Raw genomic sequence first — 27,675 nt, 5'->3', positions numbered from 1 at the left:
TCTTGTGCACCTCCGGCCGCGGTCTTCCTGTGCGCCTGCGAGCATCCCCGGATGTCAGGAGGGGATGCTGGGAGTTGTAGTCCCGCTGGTGGGGGAGGTGATGGCTGTAGACGCTCCCCCCTCTCGGCGGCCGCTAAGTGTGAGGCGGCGGCGGGGGAGAGCAAAGCAATGCTGGTCTGGATATCCTTCCTTGCCCCCGGTGAGCGTATGACCCCCGCTCAACTGCAGGTACAGCCCCCTCTTGTGCGCCTCCGGCCGCGGTCTTCCTGTGCGCCTGCGAGCGTCCCCGGATGTCAGGAGGGGACGCTGGGAGTTGTAGTCCCGCTGGTGGTGGAGGTGATGGCTGTAGACGCTCCCCCCTCTCTGCGGCCGCTAAGTGTGAGGCGGCGGGGGAGAGCGAAGCAATGCTGGCCTGGATATCCTTCCTTGCCCCCGGTGAGCGTATGACCCCCGCTCGACTGCAGGTACAGCCCCCTCTTGTGCGCCTCCGGCCGCGGTCTTCCTGTGCGCCTGCGAGCGCAAGGGGGTGATTAATTGAGGTATGTTTAATTGTTCTTCTTCTTTCTGATACAACAGGGGTAAGGATGCATATAAAATGTCAATGCAAATGTGTAATGCCTAAAATGTAGCAGACAGCCTCTGATTGAAGAGGTTCTGCATTATATCTGCTAATTGACAAAATAAAAGATGTTTACGAAAATAAAAGTACCGCACATCATTCTTGCAAGACTGGTGACACAGTGTCTGACTGTTGCTGTTCCTCAACCCACACTTTTCTGGCTGGTCGCCATACTCACTTAACAGGGCTTCTACCGGGAAGATGCCCTGGTACCCCTCTCCCTGCACCTCTCATCTAGAGGCAGTAGAGTGTCCCTCCCACCACCGGGAATATGATCCCCTTTTCTAGTTCTGCAACTCACCTCAGGGACCCTGCGCACCACTGGGACCCTGCGTACCACTGGAGTTACCTCACAATCCTGAGACCCCTGGTGTATGTTGACACGTTCTTTGAAGCAGGGCACCAAGTCTCTCTGCGTGTGTACCTCATTCTTGGCTCCCTGGTCTCCACACTAGGATCTTCAGGATGCCCACTGGCATTCCTGGCTGCTACCCAGGCCACCAGCACCTTTCATAGCTCCTCCTTTTTGGTGAGACCTCTCAATGGGACTTTGAGGTTTTTGCAAAGGGCCTTCAGTTTCTTTATGGTGTAGATTTCCAACCTATCCTCCTCACAATCCAATTCTAGGAATGTATTTGACTATGCTCTTGATCGAGACATGATGCAGTAGGGACTTCAAGTTCAAAAATAGGGAAAGATAAAAATAGATCAAAAAGGAAAAACCCAGTATGTGGTATGTATTGGTCTGGGATATGGTAGTACTGTACACCAATCACTGTAGGTCAAGTTCATACGCAAGTCCTATCCGCACCCCTGACAACCAATGTTAGAAATGAGTTTTCTGTTTGGCTAGGATCTGCACCTAAACCATGCAGAATCCACCACTCTAGTCAGGATAAGGGTATTACATGTCTAAAATAACCCCTGCTCACCCCCTTGGAAGCTTGGCACGAGCAGTCAGGCTTATCTCAGAGGCAATGTGTAAAGCATTTGCACATAACACACAGTATTACTGTGAAAACACTACAAAAGGACCCCACACTAGTTATAAAAAAATATCCAATATTTATCTGTGTAAAACAAGACAAAAATGATGAAAATCCAACATACAGTAATCCACAATACCAATAAAGCAAAAATAGACTTTATATTAGACCTGGCAGGTAAATTCCGTTCTGCTCGCGGATTTGCGGAATTTGGGTAAGCTCGCGTTCCGCGAAGAACCCAGGATTGTCCAAAATTCCGTGATCCGGGGCTTCGTGGAATGTTTTGTTTGTTCGCACTTTCAAAATGCGTGTTCGCAAGATATTTCTCCCTGAACACACAAACAGCATTTGCGAACAGGATAAAAGCATTGCGAACGGGCGTAACAAGTTATTCCGCATGTTCGCTGAACTTTTGCGTGCTCGCAGAGATTTTTTACCGTTTCAGGGAGCTTTGCGGAGCGCGACTACACAAATTCCGCCCACCCCTACTTTATATACAGTTCATTGTAGTCAATAGCTCCGTCCGGGGCTATCACGGCATTGTGAGCAAATAAATCTAAACAGTTCTGGCTGACTGCGGCAGTCGCAGTTCAGCTAAGGTGTCAGGAACACCCACAAAACAGTGCCTTTAGAAATGTAGGGCATCAGTGACCTCTCTTTGTGCTCCAAAGAGCCAGTAGGCATTGGTTTCAGTGGTCGATGCAGGAGTTGTCGGCAGGTGTCGGGACTGCGGTGTGAAATGCTGCTGTGCGGTGTGCGGTGCCTCAGGTCACGGGCAGGCACTGGCTCGGTGGTGGTTTTCCAGTGGCATCGGTGAGGCCAGGGGCATTGGTACGAAGTAACAAGTGCTTGTTGCAGTGCTGGCAGGTCACGGTGCAAGCAGCGGCGTCAGCGTTGCTGAAGCGCGGTCATCGGTTGAACCAAGACTGCGGTGCGAGATGGGACAATGCATCATGTGGAGCACACAGGTCGCAGTGCAGGCAGTGGCATCAGGTGACGATCTGAAGTCGATGGTGCTGGCGTCAGTAGGCAAGGCTGCGGTGTGGGATGGGGCGGTGAGGTAACTTGATACACAGTCTTGAAGTAGGAGCAATTTATTCAGTAGAGGAAACAGCTTAAGCAACCACTCAGATGGGAATGTCAGGAGATCTCTGCAACTCCCATATACAGAATGTAGAACACAGATTAGAGCATAACAATTCCTATGATGCAATTCTATGATACATATTAAAAGGGATACTACACATCTTCCCTCTTTTTAAAAAAAATAAAATAAAAACAATTAATGAACAAAATCATGTAACTTAACAGGAGTATGTTTGACACGAGAACTTTTCCTTAAAGGAATAACAGTAGATTGTATATTTAGCTTACCTACGTTATGGTGGGAATCATTAGCACGACTTTGTTGAGTTAGACTATCACACGTAACTTCAGACTCCAAAGACTCTTGTCCAAAAGAGTCCAATACGCTTGCAAATAATTCATCATTATTTCTAGTAGAACTTTGTATATCACCCCCAAATGTGTCTAAAAGAGCTGGATACGAATTACCATCAGACTCAGATAAAGAGGACAGGGAACTCATTGTTAAATTAAAAGCTCTACACAAAGAAACCCTACGAAAGTTCCACACTTTACCATCTTCAACCCTAACAGCTTTACTGAACACTTCTGTAACTCTACAAGGATCAGACCATTTGTTCCATCTAGAACCAGAAGTTCTTCCAAACTTGACTCTCACTAGATCACCAACTTTAATCCCAAATCTGTGATTACTTATACGACCAGAGGAACACCTCATCTTTTCCTGATATTTCACAACTTTATCCCTAATCTTAGATGGATCAACACAAGGTTCACTAGGAATCTTCAACTTCATCCACCAAGGTAACAGCTTCGAACCTGGTTTCCTACCTTTTAATAGTTCAAATGGGGATATGCCTGTGACTGAGTTAGGCGAAATGCGGTATGATAGAAGAGACGCTCGAAGAGTTTTCTTCCAATCTAACTTGTTTTTAATAGCTAGTTGAATGGACTCTTTAATAACTCGATTGAAACGCTCCGTTTGACCATTGGCCTGTGGGTTGTAATTAGACACCATTTTGTGTATCACACCACACCTATCAAGGAAAGAAGAAAACTCACTACTAACAAATTGTGGACCATTATCCGATACTAACTCAGCTGGAATTCCTTCCCTACAAAATATCTTGTCAAGAAATTCAACTACCTGAGAGGACCCAACTTTATCCACTACCTTCAACTCTGGCCATTTAGAAAAGTAATCAATCAATACCAAGATGAAAACAGATTTATTATCTGATAAATCAAGAGGACCAATAATATCAATTCCAAGTTTCTTCCAAGGACACATGGCATACTCAATAGGGGAAATATCCATTTTTGTAGCCAAAGGTTTTACTGACTTATCACTATTGGCACAAGGAGAACAAGAACTGACCCATTTGTCAACCATCCTATCGATACCTGGCCACCAGTAGAATTCACGGATTCTTCTTTTAGTGTTAGACATGCCCATATGGCCCTCATGTGCCATGGTAATGATTTTTTCTCCTAAATCACAAGGAGGAACTATTTTATCTCCTCTAGTTACAAAACCCTGATCAAACATTAGTTCTTCTTTTATTTTACTAAAAGATAAAACATCACCAGTAAGTTTTCTTTCTTCAGGCCACCCATGTTTCAAAAAATCCACCACATTGGACAAACAAGCATCTTTCCACATGGCGTCTCTCCAAACAGTTTCTGAGATAACACTGGATGACGCATTACACTGTACATCATTAACATCATCAATAGTTAAAACTACATCAATATCTCGACGAATATTGGCAATAACTTCTGAAACTACACAAGGCAATCTAGACATGCAATCTGCATGAACATTTAAACGGCCAGGCACATATTCCACTACACATTGAAATTCTTGTAGTTTTGCCGCTAAACGTGCTAGACGTGCTGTTAAAGTACGACCCCCACCAGCAGCTAACATGTTTATCAAAGGCTTATGGTCGGTTCGTAAACGGAATTTCGTTCCCCAAAGAAACTGTCTAAAATGTTCTACAGCCCAAGTGCAAGCTAGAAGTTCCTTCTCTATGGTGGAGTATTTGAACTCTGCACTTCGAAGAGTTCGAGATGCATAAGAAACTACATATTCCTCACCCTTATTCTTTTGCATCAGCACTGAACCAAGACCCACGTTACTAGCATCAACACACACAATGCATTCTTTACCCAAATCAAAAGGTCTTAAAAAAGGAGCATTTACAATCTCTTTTTTGAGTAATTCAAAAGCAGTCTGTTGTTCATTGTTCCAAATGAATTTAACATCTTTTTTTAGCAGTAACCTTAAAGGATGAACTTTAGACGAGTAATCTTGTACGAATTTACTATAGAACTCCGTAAGGCCCAAAAATGACACCAATTGTTCTTTACTACTAGGTGCTGGTGCCTTAGTTATACTAAGAATGTGGTTGTGTTTGGGTTTGATGCCTTGAGCAGAGATTTCATGTCCCAAGTATTCTACAGTGCTCTGTCTAAATTTACATTTAGCAAATTTCAAAGTCAAACCTTTTCTTTGAATAGATCTCAGTACTTTATCCAGATTCTTGTCATGATCCTCAAAATTCTTACCGTATATTAAAATATCATCTTGGAAGGCTATGGCGTTATCACAACCCTCCAAAACATCTTTCATAAGTCTCTGGAATACAGACGCCGCACTGGCTAAACCAAATGGCATGCGTCGAAATTGAAACATGCCTTCCGGTGTTATAAAGGTGGTGAGAAACTTAGAATCTTCATGTAGTAACACTTGATGGTAAGCACTAGCCAAGTCTAAGGTTGTAAAGACACAAGCACCAGTGAGCATAGAAATCAATTCATGAATATGGGGTAGGGGATGTCTATCAACCCAAATTTCACTGTTCAAACTGCGAAGGTCAACACATAGACGAAGTTCGCCGTTGCTTTTAATGGATAAAACCAGTGGAGAAACCCAGGGAGAGGACTCGGTAGGTTCAATAATTCCTCTGGTTACTAAATCCAATAATATAGTCTTCAATTTGTTCCTGTATGCTAGAGGTACATTGCTGACTTTATGTCGAACTGGTATCGCACTTTCCTTTAGGATAATTTTATGTTTGAAATTTACAAATTCCCCCAGTGTATCAGAAAAAATGTTAGGAAACTTGCTTTTAATTTGGACAGTGAACTCATCATCAATTGGAGGTATTAAATAAACTGGTGGGGAGGCATTAGGATCCAGTTTAATTCCTAATTCGTGTTGGTGTGGCCAACTTAGGATAGAAGCTCCCTTGGATGCAACATAAATGTTACCTTTAATGTTCCTATGTTTGAACTTAACATCTGCCCACATAAACCCAACTAAATCAATTTTCTGACCAGTATAACCTCCCGGTCGAACATCTGATGGAAGTAGATCTGAAGAATCCCAGTACTTGTTAAAGATGTCTTTGCCAATTATACTGTACCAGGCACATGAGTTTATGAGCATAGAAATTTCTACACCATTTATTGATATTATATCTTTGGGAAAACCTTTGCATTTAGTGTCGCCAACGCATAATAAAGTATTAATTTCCTGAATCTCCTCACAATTTTCATATTCTGAATCAGTTAGTAAATTTACTTTTTGTGGAGATCTACACATTTTACTAAAATGGCCTGGCTTTTTGCATTTTATACAAATGTTATTCCATGCTGGACAACCTCTGTAATTACCAACATGATCGTTTCCTCCACACCTGTAACAAATAACTTGGGATTTCTTGCCCGTGAATTTGTTGTCCTTTCCAAAATATTCTTTTTTAGTTTGAGTGGAAGGAAACTTTTTTGAATATGGACATCCTTTTCCAACGCAACCTCTGGAATTATTACCTTATTTTTAACATCTTGGTTTCTGATCTCGTTAACAAAAAGTTCAGATTGTTCAATACCTTTTGCTATATTTAATACGGCATTGAGAGAAGATTCAGTTCCCATCCATAAACGTTCTTGTATTTTTTTGCTCTTGGTCTTCATCATAATTTGATCTCTTAACACCTGTTCGAAATTAATCGTTTCAAAAGCACATGAACCTGCTAAAGTTCGTAACGCAGCCACATAGTTCTCAATGGACTCATCATTTTTCTGTGCCCTAGAATAGAACTTAAATCTCTCCATCACTGTATTGATTTTCCTTCCAAACCTAGAAGCTAGTTGTTTTACTACGACTTCAAAAATGTTAAAATCACCAGCACCCTCAATAGGAGGTAAAGTTTCTAACTCCTTAAGACCTGCACCTCCCAGACAATTTTTTAATAGTGCTAATTTTCTTTTTGGGAGAACACCCATCCTCTTCCACAACATCCACATAGGCTAGAAATGTGGGATACCACAAGTCCCATTCTACCTTAGGATCTCCAGCAGTAGGTAAAAAACGTGAAGGGGAAGTAATATTATTCGACATCTCCACTAAATAAAAGTAAACTTAAGCGCTAAAATTTGTATAACAGAATAGCAATAAAAATAATGAACTAACAAAATAAATGTAATCACCGTGGTCAATGTCGTTTCTTCAATGGAGTTTCATGTAGACAGTCCGATGGAAGAGAAATAATTGTGCAGCAGTTTATTAGATGTGAACGTTCGTTGTGCGCTGTCAAAAGGAAATGTAATTAATAGTCATCCTTAGCGTAATGCAGCATAGTCTAAACAAGGAATGGAAAAAAATAAATCCGCAAAATGGCTGCTACGTTACGTCGAAGTGTGTTACACTTTGACCTCTGAGTGACGCTTTAGACGTTTAGACGAGCGTCGTGTCTGTAGAATGTTGACGTAGAGAACACTCTGAGCGGTGAACGAGAACACTGAGAAACAGGCGTCAGCGCGAACTCTGGGGCACGCTCAATACAACGCCATGGAATTTCAGGTCAAGTTCAAAGATATACAGATCATTCAAAGATATTAGTCAAGGGCTTTTCGCTTTCTTTGACAGTTTAGTCAGGATATTCCTTGTTACGCTTCATACGACACATTGCACAGGCTGAGGCTGATCTTGTAAAAGTAAATATGCCAAAATGAAATATGTAGTGGCATGCTGAATGAAGACGGGGATGACAGAGTTAATTAAAAAAATATGGAGAAACACCGCCTTACACTGCCGCAGGTGCGATCAAAGCACTGAATTAATTACTGCCACTGGTGCGATCGTTATACACAAAATCAAAATAGTTTAAAAATGACCTTATAAGATGCGTGAATGCTGTTCCTCGATTTTTTTTTTTTTAAATTGCTTCCTTTCTTCAAAGAATGAGTCCTTCTTCTTGGTATCCCGATCGTCGCCAATTTATGAGGTAACTTGATACACAGTCTTGAAGTAGGAGCAATTTATTCAGTAGAGGAAACAGCTTAAACAACCACTCAGATGGGAATGTCAGGAGATCTCTGCAACTCCCATATACAGAATGTAGAACACAGATTAGAGCATAACAATTCCTATGATGCAATTCTATGATACATATTAAAAGGGATACTACAGGCGGCCCATCAAGTAACCTATGAGCGGTGCCCTCGAACGATGGTGTAAGCAGCGGCATCGATGTCAGCTTGGAGGTGCATCATCGATGAGACCAGAGCTGCAGTGCAAAGTGGGATGGTGTCCATTTTCTCCACAAGCGGTGCAGGCAGCAGCATCAGTGATGGCATCCCTGTGTCATTGAGGATACCAAGGCGGCGTTGTGAAATGAGGCAGTGCAAAGTGGGGTACCTACAGGTCACAGTGCAAGCAGGGGTTCAGAGCGGCGTCAGATGGCGTCGTAGGTGAAACCAGGGTTGCGGTGAGAAGTGCAGCTGTGCCCTCTGCCGTGCCTTCAGTTCACGCAGCCGGCATCTTTGCCTTGTTGACGTTGGTTAGCTTGCTCTCTCACAGCACTTACCCAGGAAGTCTGCGCAGCGCTGTCTCAGGTCAATGGTTTGGTGATACTGTATCATAGGTTCCCGGCACAAGACAAAGGCTTTCTGCATCTCTTTCTTTGCATGGTGCTGCTAACTTAGACAGTAGCATACCTGTCTATGCTTGTGCTGGCAAAGGAAAAACGTGGGGCATAAATAGAATTTTCACTAAGTGCCAGGAATTTTCTCATATTGAGTTGAACAGTAATCCTACACACTATAGCTAAAATCCAGAGGTTTATTTTTTAGATGGAATGGACAACGTTTTATTGTTTTTAGCTGTTTAATCAACAGAAATAGTGCACAAAGTTGTCTTCCTACAGCTCCATGCTGTCTAGTGTTACCTAGAGCCCGTATTTCTCCATCAGCCCTTCTTTTATATGGTCGTGCAGTAAAATCTCCTTTCTTATGCACCCTGATCAAAATTCTCTGGAGTTAATATATTTATTCTAATTCTTTTATTAAACACTCTCAGGCACCTGACCCCTTACCGGGTCCTATATTTCACCCATGAGCAATTCAGGCACTTAGTTTATGGTCACTAGCATTTTCATTAGGGGTTATCTATTTATCTAAAAGGCGTTAGAACCACTTACCCACACTTATAAATTTGACTCTCTGGATGATAAAAGGCTGAGACCCCTTACCAATTTGCGCGCTATACACTTACACCCAGCTTGTTAGCACATTGTGTGCAGCACAGTTTCAGCTTCTTGGCTATCACAGTCGACTTGTTTCTACAATAACAGATAGATGAAGCAGGCATAGAATTCATTGAGCGAATATACATTATTTAGGGCTTAATGCACTAATTGTGGCACAGCTGATTGCTTCCATAACCTGTGTTTTGAATTAAATCTAGATAGTTCAGCAGTTCACTCATTTGCATTTTATCTCAAGGTGTAAGTATTCTCACCATTAATCTTGTTTTATCTTTTTCCACTACACAAAATATCTTTGGTAGTAAAAGTATGTTTTACGCAGAATTGTTTTTTAATTATACAGTATTTTGAAACAATAAGTGGCAATGCCATTAATCAATACAAAGTAGTGCGATGCTAATGTGAATGTAGCATACACTTCCTTGCAACTTACTACTTAATGAATTCTACAACAATGCCACATTTTTCTTGTCTTTTTCAAGTCCAGTAGAAGAATCTACAGTTTTATACGTAAGAGCTGTTGATTGTTTCATATGCCCCTGTATTGGGGTCAAGATGCATGGCATCCATATATTGCGATTTCATCGAGCAGTAAGTCTACGTCCCGACGCATGGACCATTACTTTTCAAAGAGCAAATACATAATTTTGCTCTGATGTTGTATGGTAATAACTATTCAAGAACTGCACTCCGGGGGATTTGTTCATGGTCCGTTGCCTTTTACCCTTTGGAATAAATGGCGGCACTAGGCAAGTCCTTTATCAGCAGTATGTAGTACACTGTAGCAGCAGGTAGTTAAAAAGGTAAACCGTGCAGCAGTGCCTTACCAGTTGATTCAAATTACGGGTAAAGTTCATAGATGTCCAGACTAGGGGCCTCATTTATGAGGCCTTGCGTCAGTTTTGCGCTTCCGATGCGTCACTTTTTGTGACGCATCGGCGGCGTAAAACATGCCTCCTGTTGCGCACTATTTACAAAGTGACGCATCTAAGCAGATGCGTCACTTTGTAAACCCCTGCGCTACATTATACCTGCGTCAGGTATAATGTATGCAGAGGGGGCGTTCCCCCGTAAAAAGCCTCGTAATAGTGACGCAGTGAAATCTATGAGATTTCACTGCGTCACTTTTAGGACGCTGTTGCGTCAAAATCTTGCGCCTGCCTCACGGCAGGCGTAAGACTGACGCAAGCCCTTTCACATGGGGCTTTCCCCATGTGAAAGGACGCATTGCTGGAGTTGCGTCACTTTTGTGACACACCCCAGCAATGCGTGACTTTTGCGCTTACAGATACGTCAGAAATACTGACGTATCTGTAACTCCTTGCGACATGATGCGTCATACTGTAAATATGACGCATCATGGGTGTCGCAAGGAGGACGCAGTGAAAAGTGACGCATCGCTGTTTTCACGCAGCGATGCGTCACTTTTAATAAATGAGGCCCCAGGAAAGCAAGGCAGCATTTAAACTGTTGCTTGAGACTTTTGTGTCAATTACTGAGGCACTCATTTTTTCTACATCACCTTCTTTAGTCTAAAAGCAGCAATTAAAAATGTTGAGTAAACAGTATCCTTCAAAGCAAGGCAAAGATGAAATATCACTGATCAATGAATTGAGGGACTGATTAGGGGTTCCTTGGGAAGACAGTCAATGTCTATCACGTCCGAAAAAATCCTACAACTTGGGATTCACAATGTGTTTAGTGTGATTAATAGCACCTATTCTAAGTTTTTCAAAAAGGGGATTTTGTTTTCTCTCAAATCCTTATGTGCCTGTAGTCACAGTTCCCTTTTCCTCTGCAAATTCTAGCAGATTTGCCCTGCCAAAATGTAATGCGAACTGACATTTTATGGCGCACGGTAATTACCAGATGGGATAAAAATGATATCACTTTGACTTTACATCATGTATAATTGTTGTTCCTATCCAAATGTGTTTCAGAAAAAAATTGCAATGTAATGGGTGGCTCTTAATCAGGCCACAAACACTCTTATTCAATGATTTTGATCAGTGTGTGTTTAAGAGTGAGTGTAACAGGAGTAATTCTCACTAGCGTAATTACTCAAAATTACTCGAAATTACGCATAATTGTGTGAGAAGCGTAATCCAGCATTTAGCAGTATTTTCTTAGTGCAAAATGCACCCTTGCATCCTAAATGGGCCAGAGGATGCATTTTGCTCCAAGAAATAGCACTAGTACTATATGGCATGAACAGCAGTAGCCAGCAGATGATCACTTTCTCTTAGTTCATTGTTTGTGTGCACCTGAGGTTGGATCTTTCCCCAAACTTAGGGCCAGATGTATCAAAGGGTTTTACCCATTCTGTGTCTATGGGAAAATGTGTTCATACATATGGCCCTTACTCTCTTAATTACTCAAGATGGCGTAATTGGGTAGTTTCAGTAATTTCACATCACAAGAGTAATTTGTAATTACTGAAATTACACCAATTACTCCGGTGTAATTAAAATTTCTCCCAGGCGTATTTGTGAAGAAGATGTAAACTGGAAACAGGTGCTAAGTGTAAAGCTTTTTATTTTTTATTTTAGTATTTTTATGAAATACTGCATGCCTCCTTCCTGCTGTATGTGTGCAATGTAAATAGTGGCCTTATAGAATAAGCAGAATAGCACTGCACAGTTTTCTAAGACAAGAAGAATCTTGATTTCTTTATGTGAAAGATTCCCAAGTCTGGGATTCCAAGACGAGGTGCAAGTCAATAATGTTTGAGACTGATGGGTTTCATTGGTGACCATTTTCAGGGCCACATTGCCAGGATTGAATTAGTTTGCTAGGGGAGGGCTTGCAAACATACTCAAGACTTTATGAAATAAGAGCAGGAAAGGAAGGGGCGCTACTAAACCATGTGATGTTTACCTTAGTAGCCCTGTGACACTGATGAAAAAGGCTAAGGAGAGACGGTGTCAGTTGGAGAACCAGGTGTAGGCCACATCGCATGAGCAACTTGGTAGAGAACTCGGATAAGCTCTACTTGGGTGAGACCAACTGGTGGTGCTTTCTCCTGCACTGGTGGTGCCAATAACATCCTCTGATTGAAGCGGGCCACCCCGGAGGGGGTCCGTGGTACTGGGTTTGTGCTGCATAGTGGCTATCTCACTGGGCCTGTTTGTTAGTCGGGATTTTGGCCATGGGCTGTGTAAATCCCACCTAGGAAAGGTAGTGAGCTCTGGAGCTCAGCATTGAGTGTGCTGTAGGGAGACCAGCTTAGTGAGGATCCTGCACTTGATGGCATGCAAAACTTTGCGTACCTGCAGCACCACTGACCTTGTTTGAGGGGTGGCCTATGCCCAGTGAACAGCCTGACAACAATAACAGAAGAACCCAGTCTGGGTAATGCAACTGGAGGTGCCATCGCCTGCATGGGCGGTGAAGGGAGTGGACATCCTCTGCCTGGAGTAGACCAGACTGTCTAGGGTTGTGGGACACGGTCAGTGGCATGCAGTGACTACACCAGTGGGCCTTCCCTTCTGGCTGTGAGCGATGGGCTCTAGAGAGCAGACTGCTGAGAAGAACTGCACCCTAGTGCACCGGGGCTGATTTTGAATTGGCTGTAAAGTGAACAACTGCCAAGCTTGCTGCAATGTGGAACTTGTGTACAGTTGCTAAACTCTGGCTCTTGAGGCCAGAGGTCATGTCACCAGAGAGGTTGGGTGGTATAGGGAGGTAGCTGACCTGGATCAGGCCTGATAGACTGTCAAAGAAACAGATTCCTGGGAAACAACTCAAAATCAAAAAGGTCAAGCACCAGTGACCTGGGTCAGGGAGCAGCTGTTGGACTAGCCTGTTCTGGACAGTGAGACCATCACTGGGAATGCAGGGCAGAAATGTGATAGACCATTCGAGAACCCATGTGTGTGACTTTGAGTTAACCAAGTTCGGTTTTGGTTCCACATTCAGGAATTGGGTGAGACTCCTCTATACAGACCTGTGAGCCAGGGTAAAAGTAAACAGGGTGTATTCAGACGACTTCCCCATATGGAGAGGGACCAGGCAGGACTGTCCTCTATCCCGGTTAGTATTCGCCCTTAACATAGAGATAGAAGCTTGTGAAATTCGAGAGGAAAAAGAGATAAGAGGGTTTAAAATTAAGCAGACATATATGTTCGAGGAGAAAATATCGCTTTATGCGGATGACGTCCTCTTGTATGTCACTCACCCAGCTAGTACTATCCCAGTGTTGTTTACCCTGCTGGGCCGCTATGGCTCCTATTCAGGATATATGATAAATTGGCACAAGTCGATCCTTTATAGCCCCAGGCAAGGAGAGGTTTGGCCCCTCCTGCCCGGTGCCCTTCTGGTCACAGGCGAAGGGTTTACATATCTAGGTATATATGTAACCGTAGATAGAAAACTCTCCTATCAAAGAAATATCCAGCGAGTGCTCACAAACTTTGTTAATGATGCCACTAGATGGAAGACTCTCCCCTCACGATTTTAGGTCGCACCGCAATGTTCAAAATGATAACGTTGCTGCGCTTTCTCTGTGCCCTACAAAATGAGTATTTTTCCCTCTCCCGACAGAGTTTTAAAGATATAAATGCTGAGCTCCGCTCACTGCTTTGGCTAGGGAGACAATCCAGGATAGCCCTAGATACCTTGCAAAGGAACCAATACAATGGGGGGATCTCTTTGCCAAATATTGAAGCATATTACTGTGCAGAACACTTATCACTGATAAATGAATGGCTTCACGCTCGTGCAGATCACCCCACCTATAGATTAGAGAGAGGGACAATGGCGCATCGCACCTGTTTGCATTATATATATATATGGGGGTAGAGGGAAAGGAAAAACTGCTCCCAGCAACGCAGGTTACTATGGAGGTCTGGGAGAGAGCGACTAGGACAATTGGCTGGGCACACAAACCAACAAAACAGACTCCAATATGGTCCTGCTCGTGGCTAAAGAAACTGCATAAGCTAGGGTGGGTTTAAGGGGTGGGACGATATAGGAATCTCTAGATTAGGAGACTTGCTGAAGAGGGGAGACCTAAAGTCCTTCCAGACACTGAGGCTGGAATATGGATTGCACCATACTCAGTACCTGAAATATGCGCAACTGCGCCATGCATGGAGGGCAGAGAGGGCGCTCGCCTCTCCCTTGCCAGAGTATGCCCCGCTCGAGGGCCGCTTACTACAGGAGCAAGTCCCTTGCAATATAGTATCTGTGACATATAAAACTTTGATTAATAATATGCCTGACAGACTAGAGAAGCTTAGAGAAACATGGGAACAAAACCTGGGGGAGATGGACATGGTGGACTAGGAGACAGCCCTGATGCATCCTAGGGAAGTTGCAATTAAGTCTTGTATACGGCTCATACAATATAAAATTTTCCATAGGGTATGTTATGATAGACTACGGCTGCATCGTATGGGGCGGGCTAGCGACACCAACTGTCTGCGATGTGGTCATGCTCAGGGGGACTTTTATCATACTATCTGGGAGTGCCATATAATTCAGGAATACTGGGTTAAGATACTGAGGGAACTGAGTAAGATACTGGAGACGGCTCTCCTGGTGGAGCCCAAACTGGTGCTGCTGGGAATATCCAAGGATGTCAATCTGAATGGCCCACTTTTGATTTTTGTAGTACTAGCATTAGTGGTGGCTAAGAGAGAGGTGGCCTGGGCGTGGGGCGCTCCCATACCTCCTCGGATAGAAGACTGGAGAAGGGGCATGGATATGTATATGTCAGCATAGAGGGTTACATACAAAGCTCGGGGACGCCTCAAGAAGTTCACTAGAGTATGGGGGTAGTGGAGATGATATCATGGCCTAGACGGGGGACTGTGAAAAGAGGAGGGGGGGATAATCTATTATCCATGATGCAGGTGGGGAGGCCGTCACACAAACTTTGCACTATAGAGACTTGTGGGGAATTATTTTACAGATCTGCTGTGTTGATAGTGGGATTGCTGGTCTGGTGGGAGGAGGGAGGAAGGTGGAAAGGTGGCGGGGTATGGGGAATGATTACATATGTCATGCCTGTTATGTTTATGCACTTTAAAAAAGCAAATACAAATATTTTAAAAAACAAAACATGTGCAACTTTGATTTGTGCTAAAACAGGGAGGTTTTCTCTTTTGAAATGGACAAGGACAAGGTTATTAAATCCACACAAAATCATTCCATTACACAATATAACATCACCCGGACATTGGGGCAGTGATACATTTGACAGACTTTTGCAGGGTCTGCTGTGCACCTCCCCCGAGCAACAATATTTAGATTTGCTTGTACACATACAAAACACAAGTAGGACTAAGGAGCCAAAGATAGATGAGTTCGCTTTTGAGGTTAACATCCTGTGAGCAGAACTCCGGAAAATAATCAATAGAGTTATCAGGACTGACTGCAAAGTTCATGGGTTGCTCACAGAAGAATCAAGACTTACAAATACTCGGGCCACACGCAGGACTCAAACCTCAACCCTCGAGGACTGAGTTGAGGATGCTAAGGGTCATGCTTGCAGAAATGTTTTTCCATTCTTGGGCTTCTCTGAGTGGGCAGAGTCAACTTCTCTAGAGGAATTCCTCAAATAACGGATCGTCAAAGTGCTCTAGATTTGTGATCTATTCCTGTTGTTCATCATTAAATGAGACCACAGAGGGCTCACTCCTCGGCTTGGCACCCAGTTGCCAGTCACGGGCAATCGTTGCAAGATTTCTTAATTATAAAGACCGGGAAGCCAAACTTCAAGTAGTGGATGACACCATACCTTTTAAAAATCTCTCCGAATGTCATCTTTCCTGTTTATACCAAAAAAGTACAAAGTACAAAACATTCCTTGCAGTGAATTAGAACTCAAAACAGTTGATCAGAAGTACATGTTCCTACTTCCAGCGTCCCTCAAGGTAATTGATAATAGAAAAGTCATTTTCTTAACACTCTTGGTTGTGGACCTGGTTAGAGTGCAGGGATGGAAGTCGTCCAGGAACACTACATGTGCTTCCTAAGAACTTGAGAATACACACAGGGTGGGGGGTGCCCTGGATGATGGAAATATTTTTAAGAGACCCAGAGACCTCTGGGTGCTTTGTTGTAACCTATTTCATGGAGAACTGTTGCATGAGCATATATACTGTGGACCAATGATTTGAGATAGGAGTATGCTTCTTTGCTACATCATAGAAGAGGTCTCTGAGAGAGCTGCAACCAGATTGACTTGCTGAGGGTCGCTGGGTGTTTGGATGCACCTGGAGACAGGAAGGTGCAGGATCTCTCTGAGTCCTCCCTCTTATGTTTTCTAACCAGAAATTATTTTTGGGAAGTAATAAATGTGGGTGGAAGATTGTGATAAGATCAGCACTTTTGGTATGGTGCTGCACACACATCGATTGCAATGATGCTCATGTTTCTTTTTGTTCAGGTGTCTGCCTTGGTGTGGGAGGATGGCGGGATCTGTTACTTGTAGTCTGTTAGATTTATATGTTAGGTGTTTTAGTTGGTACCAAAAACAAGACACCAAGTACTATACATGCCAAATCCGCAGCACCACACAGCTGGATCATTGACATAATATCGACAGTACTAATATTGAGCAAAACAATTATTGACACACCATTTTCAACCATGTTAGATTTGGGGGTCTCTAGTTTCTAAAGGTAGGGACCTGTGACAAATAGGAGGCCTTGCGTCTAGTCTGGGTAAGTGACTACACTCCAAAATAACCCCTTGGTAGCTTGGCACGAGCAGGCAGGCTTATCTCAGTGTGTAAAGCATTTGTGAACACATACAGTAAGGCAGTGACAACACTACAGATGGTATTTTTATATAGATTTAACACAAGACCAAAAAACAAATATCCACAATACTGTACTCAAAAATAGACTTTAAAATGTTATAAAATAGCTCAGTTCTCTCAAGTTGGAAATACAACACTTTAGTCTCAATGTACCTTGAATGCGTAATGCAAAGGAAACAAAAGGGTCACAGGGAAGGTGATGCGTTGGTTCCTTACATGCAGGGGAGTGGATGTGTTGGTTCCTTATCTCTGCGCAGGGAAGTTGATGCTCACTTCCTTACTGTGTGGGGAGTTGATGCGTTAGTTTCTTACGTCTCTCCGGTACGATGCGACAAGATGGCACCTCGATGCGATACTCTTCTCCGGTGCAATGCAATAAAATGGCGTCTTGGTTGCGATGCGACAACGTTGGTGTGATGTGTGCACACACGACAGCCTAGCGGCGACTCGATGATCTTTGGAGCCACAACAGGCCCTGCAACGCGCTTTTCCGGTGATGCAACGATGACCTCAGTGGCAGCGTCCCGCTTCTCCGGCGATGCGACGTGCTTCGGCGATGTGATGATGACAGCGGCATCGGCGTCTCGCTTCCTCGGCGAAGCAATGACAGCCGCTGTGGCAGCGACACACTTCTTGTTGTTGCGTCCGGCTTCCAGCTCCCAGCGACAAGCAGTCTCTCAGAAGGCCCAGCACAAAAGCAAGCACTTCAATTCCCAGCAAGGGATCTCAGGGGGAGCTAGTTTGTGGAGTATTGTATCCCTGAGACTTCAGGTAGGAGGCAAGCTCTAGTTCAAGCCCTTGGAAGTACCTCTTCAAGTTGAGAGAAAGCACACTCAGTTCTTTTCTCCTTTCTTTGGCAAATGAATCAACCACTGCAGGCCAACCCCCAAACACACAGCACGGGGGTAGTCTCCTCTATCAGCTTCCTGGTTCTTCTCCTCATCAAAGGAATGTCTTGATTCCCAGAAGTGATCTAAAGTTCTTGGGTCTGGGTCTCAATATTTATACTCCTTTTCTCTTTGTTCTCTGAAGGCAGAGAGGCATTTGCCTAGTTCAAACCAGTTCTGGTAAGTCCTGTTGCACTTTGTTTACAGGACTCCTTCTCTTCCTTTGACAGCGCCGGCCAGGGAAATCAGACAAACCACAGGAGGTGGAGCCAGCATTGTGGAGGAAAGGCACAGCCCTATTCAGGTCTCAGGTGCAACTCCTCCCTCTCATCTGCATGCAGATCTCTCTATGCAGCTCTGGGTTGACTCACCCTGTCTCCTGGAATCACCCAGCCCCTGTCATTCAAACTCCACATAAGGAATACACAACCTAGCAGCGGCAGGCTTGGATGGTTAGACAAGAAAATACCTACTTTCTAAAAGTGGTATTTCCAAACACAGAATGTTAAAACCAACTTTACTAAAATATGTATTTTATCATTCTGAGTTAAAGCATTCTGAGTTAAAGCATTCTAAACTCGAATTTCTACCTAGTTCCCTGAGTCAGTTAGGATTATAAGATGTAATAATCAAACTGCCCATTCGGGCCTATGGGGAACAAGTAGTCTTGCAATAATGAAAAACGAAAATAGCTGTAATTCACTATTAGGACATGCCACACACATCAGGGAATGTCCTACCTTTTACCTACAATGCACCCTGCCCTTGGGCCTACCATAGGGGTGACTACTATGTATAAAAGGGAAGGTTTAGGGACTGGCAAGTGGGTGCACCTGCCCAGTCAACATGGCAGTACCAGACTGCACACAGGCCCTGCAATGGCAGACCTGAGACACACTTTACAAGCTGCTCTGGTGGGCAGCACAATCAGTGCTGCAAGCCCACCAGCAGCATTGGATTTACAAGCCCTGGGCACACGCTGTGCACTATACTAGGGTCTGACAAGCAAACCAATCAAGCCAATCATGGAGTCACTAATCCATACATCAATTTATCATAGGGAGCACTTGCACTGTGGCAGTGAACAGCTGGGGCACAGTACCCAAAAGCATCTAAAACCATGAAAAACATAAGAGGCAACAGCAAACATATGGGAGGGAGACCCACGCCAATGGTGCCAGGTCTAACAGACCACAAACAATTATCGACATCCTATATTTACTTAAAAAAATACACAAATATCGAAATAAGAAATATCGCCAGTAAAAACACTGATACATCTAATCTCGAAATCAGATATATCGAGAACAATAATATCTTATTAATTAAATAAATATACAGAACAACAAAAATATTGAAATAAAAAATATAGACCACATTATTAGCATAAACACACAAATATCGACACCTTAAAAATAATAAAAAGAACACAACACATACCATTAAGAATATAAACAATAGAACAAATACACACAATATAATTAAATACCTGAAAATTATTTTAATATTAAAATAAAACATCACAACAAAATATTTGTTATACATTTACAACATTATTACTGTACAAAATAAATACTAACATATTACTAAATATACACATAATATAAAAAAAGAACTTAACCTTAATTAGTGTTTGCCAAGTAATGAAACAACTACCAAAACAATTTAAACCCATTCTTAAAAACCAATGACAAGCAACTGCAAACCAAATAACCAATTAAATGAACACTATATAAACAAGTGGAAAACCAACATAAATCGGTATTACACCAGCAAACACAAGAAGAAGCAAAATCCCGGTTTTCTTCTACAACATCACACTGCCACATCCAAAACTTCTAATTCAACTTCACAAAGTAAGTAAAATATGATATATATGATATAATGTAACAAAATAAAACTAAACTAGTCTTCAACAAATTAAACAAATAACCCAAAGTTATCATAAATTATATCTCCCCTATAGAATATCCAAACTACACTCAACTAACTACAAACAACATCCAAGAAACTCCCAACGCAAAAAAACACTAACTACCCACTCCCTAAAATACAAAAAATACTGTTAAATAAATTAAAAATATATTTTTCTTCAACAGAAAAAAACACAAGCACTGAGACCTAAATGTCAAAGAGCATAACCACCCCCCGAATATAGCAGAGACAGAAGTAAGAGATGTTTTAGAAACTCTTAAAGAGGCTATTACTAACTCATAGAAATACTAAAGGACATCCTACTTCCTGAACATGTAACTGGACAATAACCCTCCATCTCAACTTTAAAAAGATTAATTGCTAGAACTGAGAAAGCTACTACTGACACCCTACCTGCCCCTAAAACATTCAGTGAAGTTGAAATACCACCTAAACTTACTCTAACTTATAACAAAGAACAATTCCTTATTTATGATAAAAAATCTAATGACAAAATAATTTTAATATTTGCAACTGTCACAAACCTACAAAAACCTCGAACTTGTGAACCATGGTTGATGGATGGTACATTTAAAATATGTCCCAAACCATTTTTTAAATTATACACAAATTGAGGGTGATATACCCCGCACCATTAAAGTTTTTTTTTGAGAAACTTAACATTTGACTATGACATTATCTTGGTAAAAAAGATTTCTCACCTAAGTTTGTACAAAAAGTCTCACCAGGAGAAAAAGTAATATTAGTATTCTTCTCCGTCCTTGTTCCCAGAGCAGGTAAACAAGCATATGCCAAGGAGTGGCTCTCGTGGAAGCCCCAGCATTATATCACAACTATGTGGGCTGGGATGAAGATTCCCCTCATTATATAATATCCATAAGGTCCAGTCCGCAAGTGTAACCACAATACCCCATTAAACATGAAACTAAATGTGCAGTTAGGGAAATTCACAACTTGAATATTAACACCTTGACTGCTAAGGCAATTCCCGCTGGGTGCTGATATTTATGAAATCCCATTGTTCATGATGAGCTCACCTTGTCATGAGCACAGCTCCAGTGTGCCTCATGACGAGCTGACCTTGTCATGAGCATGGAACAGGTTAAGGCATAATTGAGCCTTGTATCTCATCAATGATCAATCCTTTCTTTCCGTTAATTAAACCAGATCATGCATACCACTTAGTCTTGGACTACAGACAATTAAACAGTCACACTCACACATTTGCAATAAAAGATTCACATAGTGCAGCAGTAATGAACAATGTTGTGCGCAAAAAATACAAAACAACATTGCTATGGTCAGCGGCTACTCCCAAACCGGCTAGACCACTTGATCTCTGGATCAGAACTAGAGTGCACCACCCGGGTTCCGCCAAAACCCGGCGAGGACCTTTTTTTCTCTAACCTGAAACAGAAATAACCTTGCAATCCTGCAGTGAAGGTAAAAAAGGGTGTAAGGAAGGTGTAAAGGAGAGACCACAATGGGCAAACCCATGAAAGAGGGAGAGGGAGAGGAGGTGGTTAAATTAAGCAAAGTCGAAATGGCCGCCCGCTCAAAGGCAAGGACACGACTAGCTAAAGCCAAGAAAGCCGCACGTAAGGCAGCCAAAGCTGAAGAAGAGAAAGGGAAAGATAAGACTAGAGAGGGTAACTCTGCTGAAGATACTACGCCGGAGTCCTCGGAGGGCGAACATACTTTCTCCTCCCCCTCCCTCCCTCCCTCCCACCCTCTCCCCCTCTCCCCCTCTCTCCATGATGAAGATCACTTGAGAGTAACTGTAGAGGGGCGTAAAAGTCTGGGCTCTCTGGAGCAACCTCAGGCAGGGGCTCAAGAACAGAACCCCACCCCTACCCCCACCCAGGTCTTAGTCTCAATCTCAACACCATCGCCGCTAACGGAGGAAATAAGGAAGAGTGATAATGGTGCAAATGGAGCTAATGGAGCAAAGGAACTGAGACACTTCCCTCTTTTTGCCAAGAAGGTGTCCCCGGAATCTCTAGTGCCACCACCTCCTCCACAATCTTCTATTGTTTCTATTGACATTGCTGATTCTAGAGACTCTGCTCTATTGGAGGGGGGGGGGCCTAAGCTCTGAGGCTCTTTTGATATCGGGACCCCAAACCCCACAAACCCCCCACTTGGCAAGGGAGGAGTCAGCCATGGAAGGGGAGACCCCACAGAATGAAACATCAGGAGCAGAAGCGGCAGAAATTGCTAGTATACCCACGGAAGTAAGATATCAGCTAGATATCCGCGAAATGTTAAATCTGATCCTAGATGAAATTCGGGAAATAAAGAACAACCAGCAAACTGAGATAGCCGCTCTCCATGCTAGGATGGATAAATTTGAAGAGCTATACATGGTGCTCCCGAGCAGGATTCAAGAGGCAGAGGGGAGGATTTCTATCCTCGAGGATCGTATGAATCTAGCCTCGGAGGGTGCCAAGGAAGCAGTAAAGAAGAGGATCATCATGGAGAACAAGCTCGAGGAGCTTGAAAATCACTCTCGAAGATCAAATCTGAGAATTGTGGGAGTTCCGGAAGGAACAGAAGGCTCTGATACTGTCCAGTGGGTCAACTCATTCATCCAGAAGTCAGTTCTACCCGATTTTGAAGGAGACCTGACCATAACTAGGGCCCATCGAATTCCAGCTCAGAGGTTTGCAAACTCACCATTCCCAAGAACTATTCTACTGAACTTTGCAGGCTACAGGATCAAGGAAAGGATTCTTTCAAAGGCCTATCAGCAACGCCAATTTGCAGTGACTGAGACTACAAAATGCAGGATCTTTTCCGATATGACAGCGGCAGCTGCAAAAAGAAGGAAAGAATTTGTAAAACTTTTACAGCTATTCAAAGCAAATGGGGCACAAGCCTCGATTGCTCAGCAATCGAAGCTGAAAGTTTTGGTCAAGGGGAAGTTTTTCTTATTTTCAGATTTAGATGAGGCACAGTCTCTCTTGAAAGAGATATCAGGGGGTAGGGAGTGAAATGGATCGAGAAGAATTTGCTTTCTTTCTTCTTTCTTTGGCGTTTTTTTTTTTTTTTCCTCTTTTCCCCTTCCCCTCCTACCTCAATGGTTTTTCTCTCTCTTTGTCCTCTCTTGGAATCCTGTGGGCTCCGTGTAGGGAAGGAGGGGGCAAAAGGGTGAGCTAGCGTTTTATAAAAGGGGAAAACACATTTCTTGGGTAAAAAACAGGGTGGGTCCAGTCAGTCGGGTCACCCAGGGTGTAGGAAGAAGACACCCAGTTGAAAAGGAAGGGAGGGAGGAATGTGGTCAGCGTGGAAGTGCGGGGTGTTGCCACATTCCTGGGGTGGGGGGGAGCAGGGGGTGAGAAACGCAGTAAAAAGATACATAAGCAATGGATGTAATAGTTATTTTCTCAGTATTTGGTACTTGACAAGGATAAGATATTTCAGTTTAAATGAATCATGATTTATGTAAGATACTGTCAATCAATGCTAATGGTATGCTGAACAAACAAAAGTATGGGGCTCTCTTAAAGTGGGTAATCTCACTAAATCCTCAAGTAGTATACTTTCAAGAGACACATCTGAAAACCAACGACCCTAACTTATTTATTCCGAGATACTTTAGTCAAGCTGCTTTTTCATCTGCGGGAGTTGCCCAGAGAGGGGTAGCAATTTATTTCTCTAGGAATCTACCCTGGGAGTTTATTCAGACCAGAAGGGACTCCAAAGGAAGGTGGCTTTGGGTTACAGTTAAACTTCACGGGAAGCCCTTAAACTTCGTGAACTACTACGGCCCAATTCTTGACCATGTTTCTTCTTTGAAAGAAATTCATGAGGTGTTAAGAGGTGTCCCAGGACAAATTATTTGTGGAGGGGATTTTAACTTTATTCAAGATCTGAAAAGGGATACTTCAAATAAAAATAAAAAACAGTTGAAGCCCAGAACTAAAGGCTTTCTCGGAACTTTTGTAGATGAATACCAACTTCGGGATCCCTGGCGCTCCAAGAATGTAGAGAGGGAGCTGTTCACGTGCTATTCTCATCGTTTCCGGACTGCATCCAGAATAGATTTTTTCTTGATATCAAGATCTTTGCAGATCTCAAATAATCTAATTGGATGCAATCCTTTCTCCGACCATGGCAGAATTGAACTGGATCTTGTTTTGGGAGGGACCGATAGGGTGCGCCCAAGATGGCAGTTAGATCGCACTTTGCTTCAGGACCAAACCTGGGTATCTGGATTTAGATCATGGATTGTGGAATATTTCGAAATAAATCAAGACTCAGCTGAACCCTTCTCAGTTTGGGGTGGGTTTAAAGCAGCAGCACGGGGTAAGATAATCGCGTTCACAAGTGCTCAGGCGAAGGAAAGGAAACTAAAAATAGCTAAATTACAATCTACTGTCGAGGAGCAGTATTTATTACAGCTCCAGTCTCAACCAAACCACTTGGAGCAAGCTAAAGCATGTTTAAGGTATTTATTTACTCTCGAACAAATAAATAACTCAAAAACTTTCCAGCAAAGAATCTATGAAGATAGTCAGATGGTTGGGAAATTACTAGCCAACTCTGCAAAAAAAAAACAGGAATCTTCCCATATACTTAAAATCCAGGATCCTCTGAGTGGGATCGAAGTGGTGGAAAATGAGAAGATCTCTGGGATTTTCCTAGATCACTTTGAGAGAATCTATTCCACAAACTACCAGGTAGAGGAAGAAAAGATTCACGAATATTTTGCGAATTTAGAGATTCCTAAAATCTCGGAATCCCGGAAGATACAAATAGATAGGGAATTAACTGTATTAGAAATTCGTACAAGTATCAAGGCGACCTCTGGGGGAAAGGCTTGTGGTCAGGATGGGTACCCTATAGAGTTCTACAAAGTATTTCTTGCTGAATTAGAACAACCTCTATTAAAATTATTTAACCATATAAAATTAGGAGGTTCGGTTCCTGGGGCTTTCAAAGAATCGACAATTATATGCTTTTTAAAAAAAGATAAAAAAAAGGATGATGTAAATTCATACAGGCCAATTAGCCTCTTGAACTCTGATTACAAAATACTTATGAAAATATGGGCAGAAAGATTTGTTCTGGCAGCTCAGGAAGTAATCCATCATGACCAGACCGGGTTTATTGCAGGACGTTATATGGCCACAAATACGGAATACCTAATTCAGGCCTTGGACTATCTGAACACCAATTCGCTGCCAGCTTGTATTTTAATGGTTGATGCCGAAAAAGCATTCGACTTGGTAAATTGGGACGCCCTCTTTTATTCCCTTGGACAATTTGGATTCCCGGTTCAGATAATTAAGATGTTACATAATATATATTCTGGAGCCTCTGCTCAGGTAATAATTAATGCACAACAGGCCGGCAGGATTAATGTAACCAGGGGCACTAGGCAAGGCTGCCCTTTATCTCCCCTGCTTTTTACTTTTTTCATTGAGCCCTTGGTGGCAAGGATTAGGGATAATGTAGCTATTACACCCCCCATCCTCGGCATGTCTAAACTAAAACTTTTTGCTGACGACATTATTCTTTATCTTGCTCCTGAAAAGGGGGTGGTTGAGAACTTATTGAAAGAGTTTAAAGCTTATGAAAAGATAGGGGGATATAAGATAAATGCTAAAAAAACTGAAGTTCTTGCTTTAAATACAGATACAGGATTTCTCCCTAATTTCTTGCAAGCTCAAGCTGCAAAAAGAGACCCAATAAGATATCTGGGTATTTTTGTAACTGCAGAGTATGATAAGCTTCTAGAACTAAACTACATAAGAATGAAAAATAAAATCAAGCATATGTTAGATAAATGGCTCTTGTTACCCCTGACAGTGATTGGTAGGGTGTCAATGGTTAAAATGTCAGTTCTGCCTCTACTTATATTTTTGTTTACTAATGTACCGTTAAAAATTAATGTGTCTTTCTTTAAAGAATTAGAAACAATGTTAAGAGGATTTATTTGGGGTAATAAAACTCCTAGAGTTAAACTCCCGGTGGTGCAACTCACAATAGATCAAGGAGGGCTAGCGCTACCCCACTTAAAAACATACTATGAAGCTGCATTCTTTGATATAGTGGCAGGTCTTTTAAGGATGTATCAGACAAGAGACAATTTCTTTTTGGAGAAGATGGTCCAAGAAGCAGGGTCTCAAATCCCTATTTTTTTAAAGACCGCAAAACTCCCCAAAAAATCGAGGTATAAGACGCTGAAAGAATATACTACGCGCTTATTGCTGCTTTTTAAAAAACATGGTTCGGATGGTTCCCAATATCTAAGTTTGTTTGAATGTAGTAAAATAGGACTTCCGTTAAGTTTCTCGAAGATTAAAAAATGGGAATTGTGTGGGTTTCGGGAATTGAGAGACTTGCTAATCCAAAATAGGGTTATTAGTTGGCAAGAGGCGATAACTAGATCCAACATTTTAAGGCGACTGTCCTTTTTTGAATATCTTCAGATCACTCATTTTATTAAAAAGGAAGGAAGTGGCTTGTTGAATACCCCTGATAATTTACTAAACAACCTTTATGGTAGGAAGAGCAGCGGGATAGGGCAGTGGTATAAATTGCTCCATGGCTCTGGCCAATCCCCACTCATTGTTAAACATCTGAACAAAGTAAGTCTCTCGAGCCAGTGCTTTTTTTCCTTCAAAGATTGGGAGGCTCTCTGTTTACTGGGAAACAAATCCTTGCGTGCTGCCAACTATAAGAGGATGGCCTTTCTGTCTCGTTGGCTAGCCTATTATACGCCAGAGGCTTTGGAAAAAATGTTTCCTGGAACAGAAAATAAGTGTTTTAGATGTTTAGCACATGGCCAGGGGGGATGGTATCATATTTTTTTTGCCTGCCCGATGTTGGAGCCATTCTGGAAAGAGATATTCGCGCAAATTGAATTGGCCATTGGAAAACCATTTCCGCCAACGGTAGAAGTAGTCTTGTTTGGAATAAGCAAGGATAGAAGCAATATCAACAAATCGGAGGAGGTATTTATATTTATATCATGTGCGATTGCCCGCTCTTTAATATTACAAAACTGGAAATCAAGGGAAATTCCATCACTCATAAAATGGTTCAATAAGATGAGGAGAACCTGTCTTTTTGAAAAAGCATATGCGGGCAGAGTAGGTTCTATTAAGAGATTTGAAAGGAATTGGAAATATTTTGGGGATTTGGTTCAACTGAAGGAGGGATGAGCAGCAAAGGAAGAATAAAGATAAAGAAAGGGTTAGTACAATTAAAAGCACTCACACTTTTTTTGGATATCGCTGTATCATAGTTTTTTGCACATGCAGTAGCACTTTATTGTAGGCTTTTGCACTTTTTTACAACGTCACTTTATAAATTGCGGATTTTGCACAGTCCCTTCTAGATTAAATCGTTATCTGTATTCCCTTTTTGCTGTGCTCGATGAATCTCTTCCCCTTTTCCTAATTCTCATGTCTGATATATATCTGTATATAGATGTCTTTCTTCTTTATTTATTTATTTAAAACTGTAAAGATGCATTGTACCACTGATTAACCATTGCTATGTTCAATAAAAAAAAAAAAAATATTACTAAATATACACATAATATAAAAAAAGAACTTAACCTTAATTAGTGTTTGCCAAGTAATGAAACAACTACCAAAACAATTTAAACCCATTCTTAAAAACCAATGACAAGCAACTGCAAACCAAATAACCAATTAAATGAACACTATATAAACAAGTGGAAAACCAACATAAATCGGTATTACACCAGCAAACACAAGAAGAAGCAAAATCCCGGTTTTCTTCTACAACATCACACTGCCACATCCAAAACTTCTAATTCAACTTCACAAAGTAAGTAAAATATGATATATATGATATAATGTAA

This window comes from Lissotriton helveticus, chromosome 8 (assembly GCF_964261635.1).
Source record: "Lissotriton helveticus chromosome 8, aLisHel1.1, whole genome shotgun sequence".
Lineage (NCBI taxonomy): Eukaryota > Metazoa > Chordata > Amphibia > Caudata > Salamandridae > Lissotriton > Lissotriton helveticus.
This window is presented reverse-complemented; position numbering follows the sequence as displayed.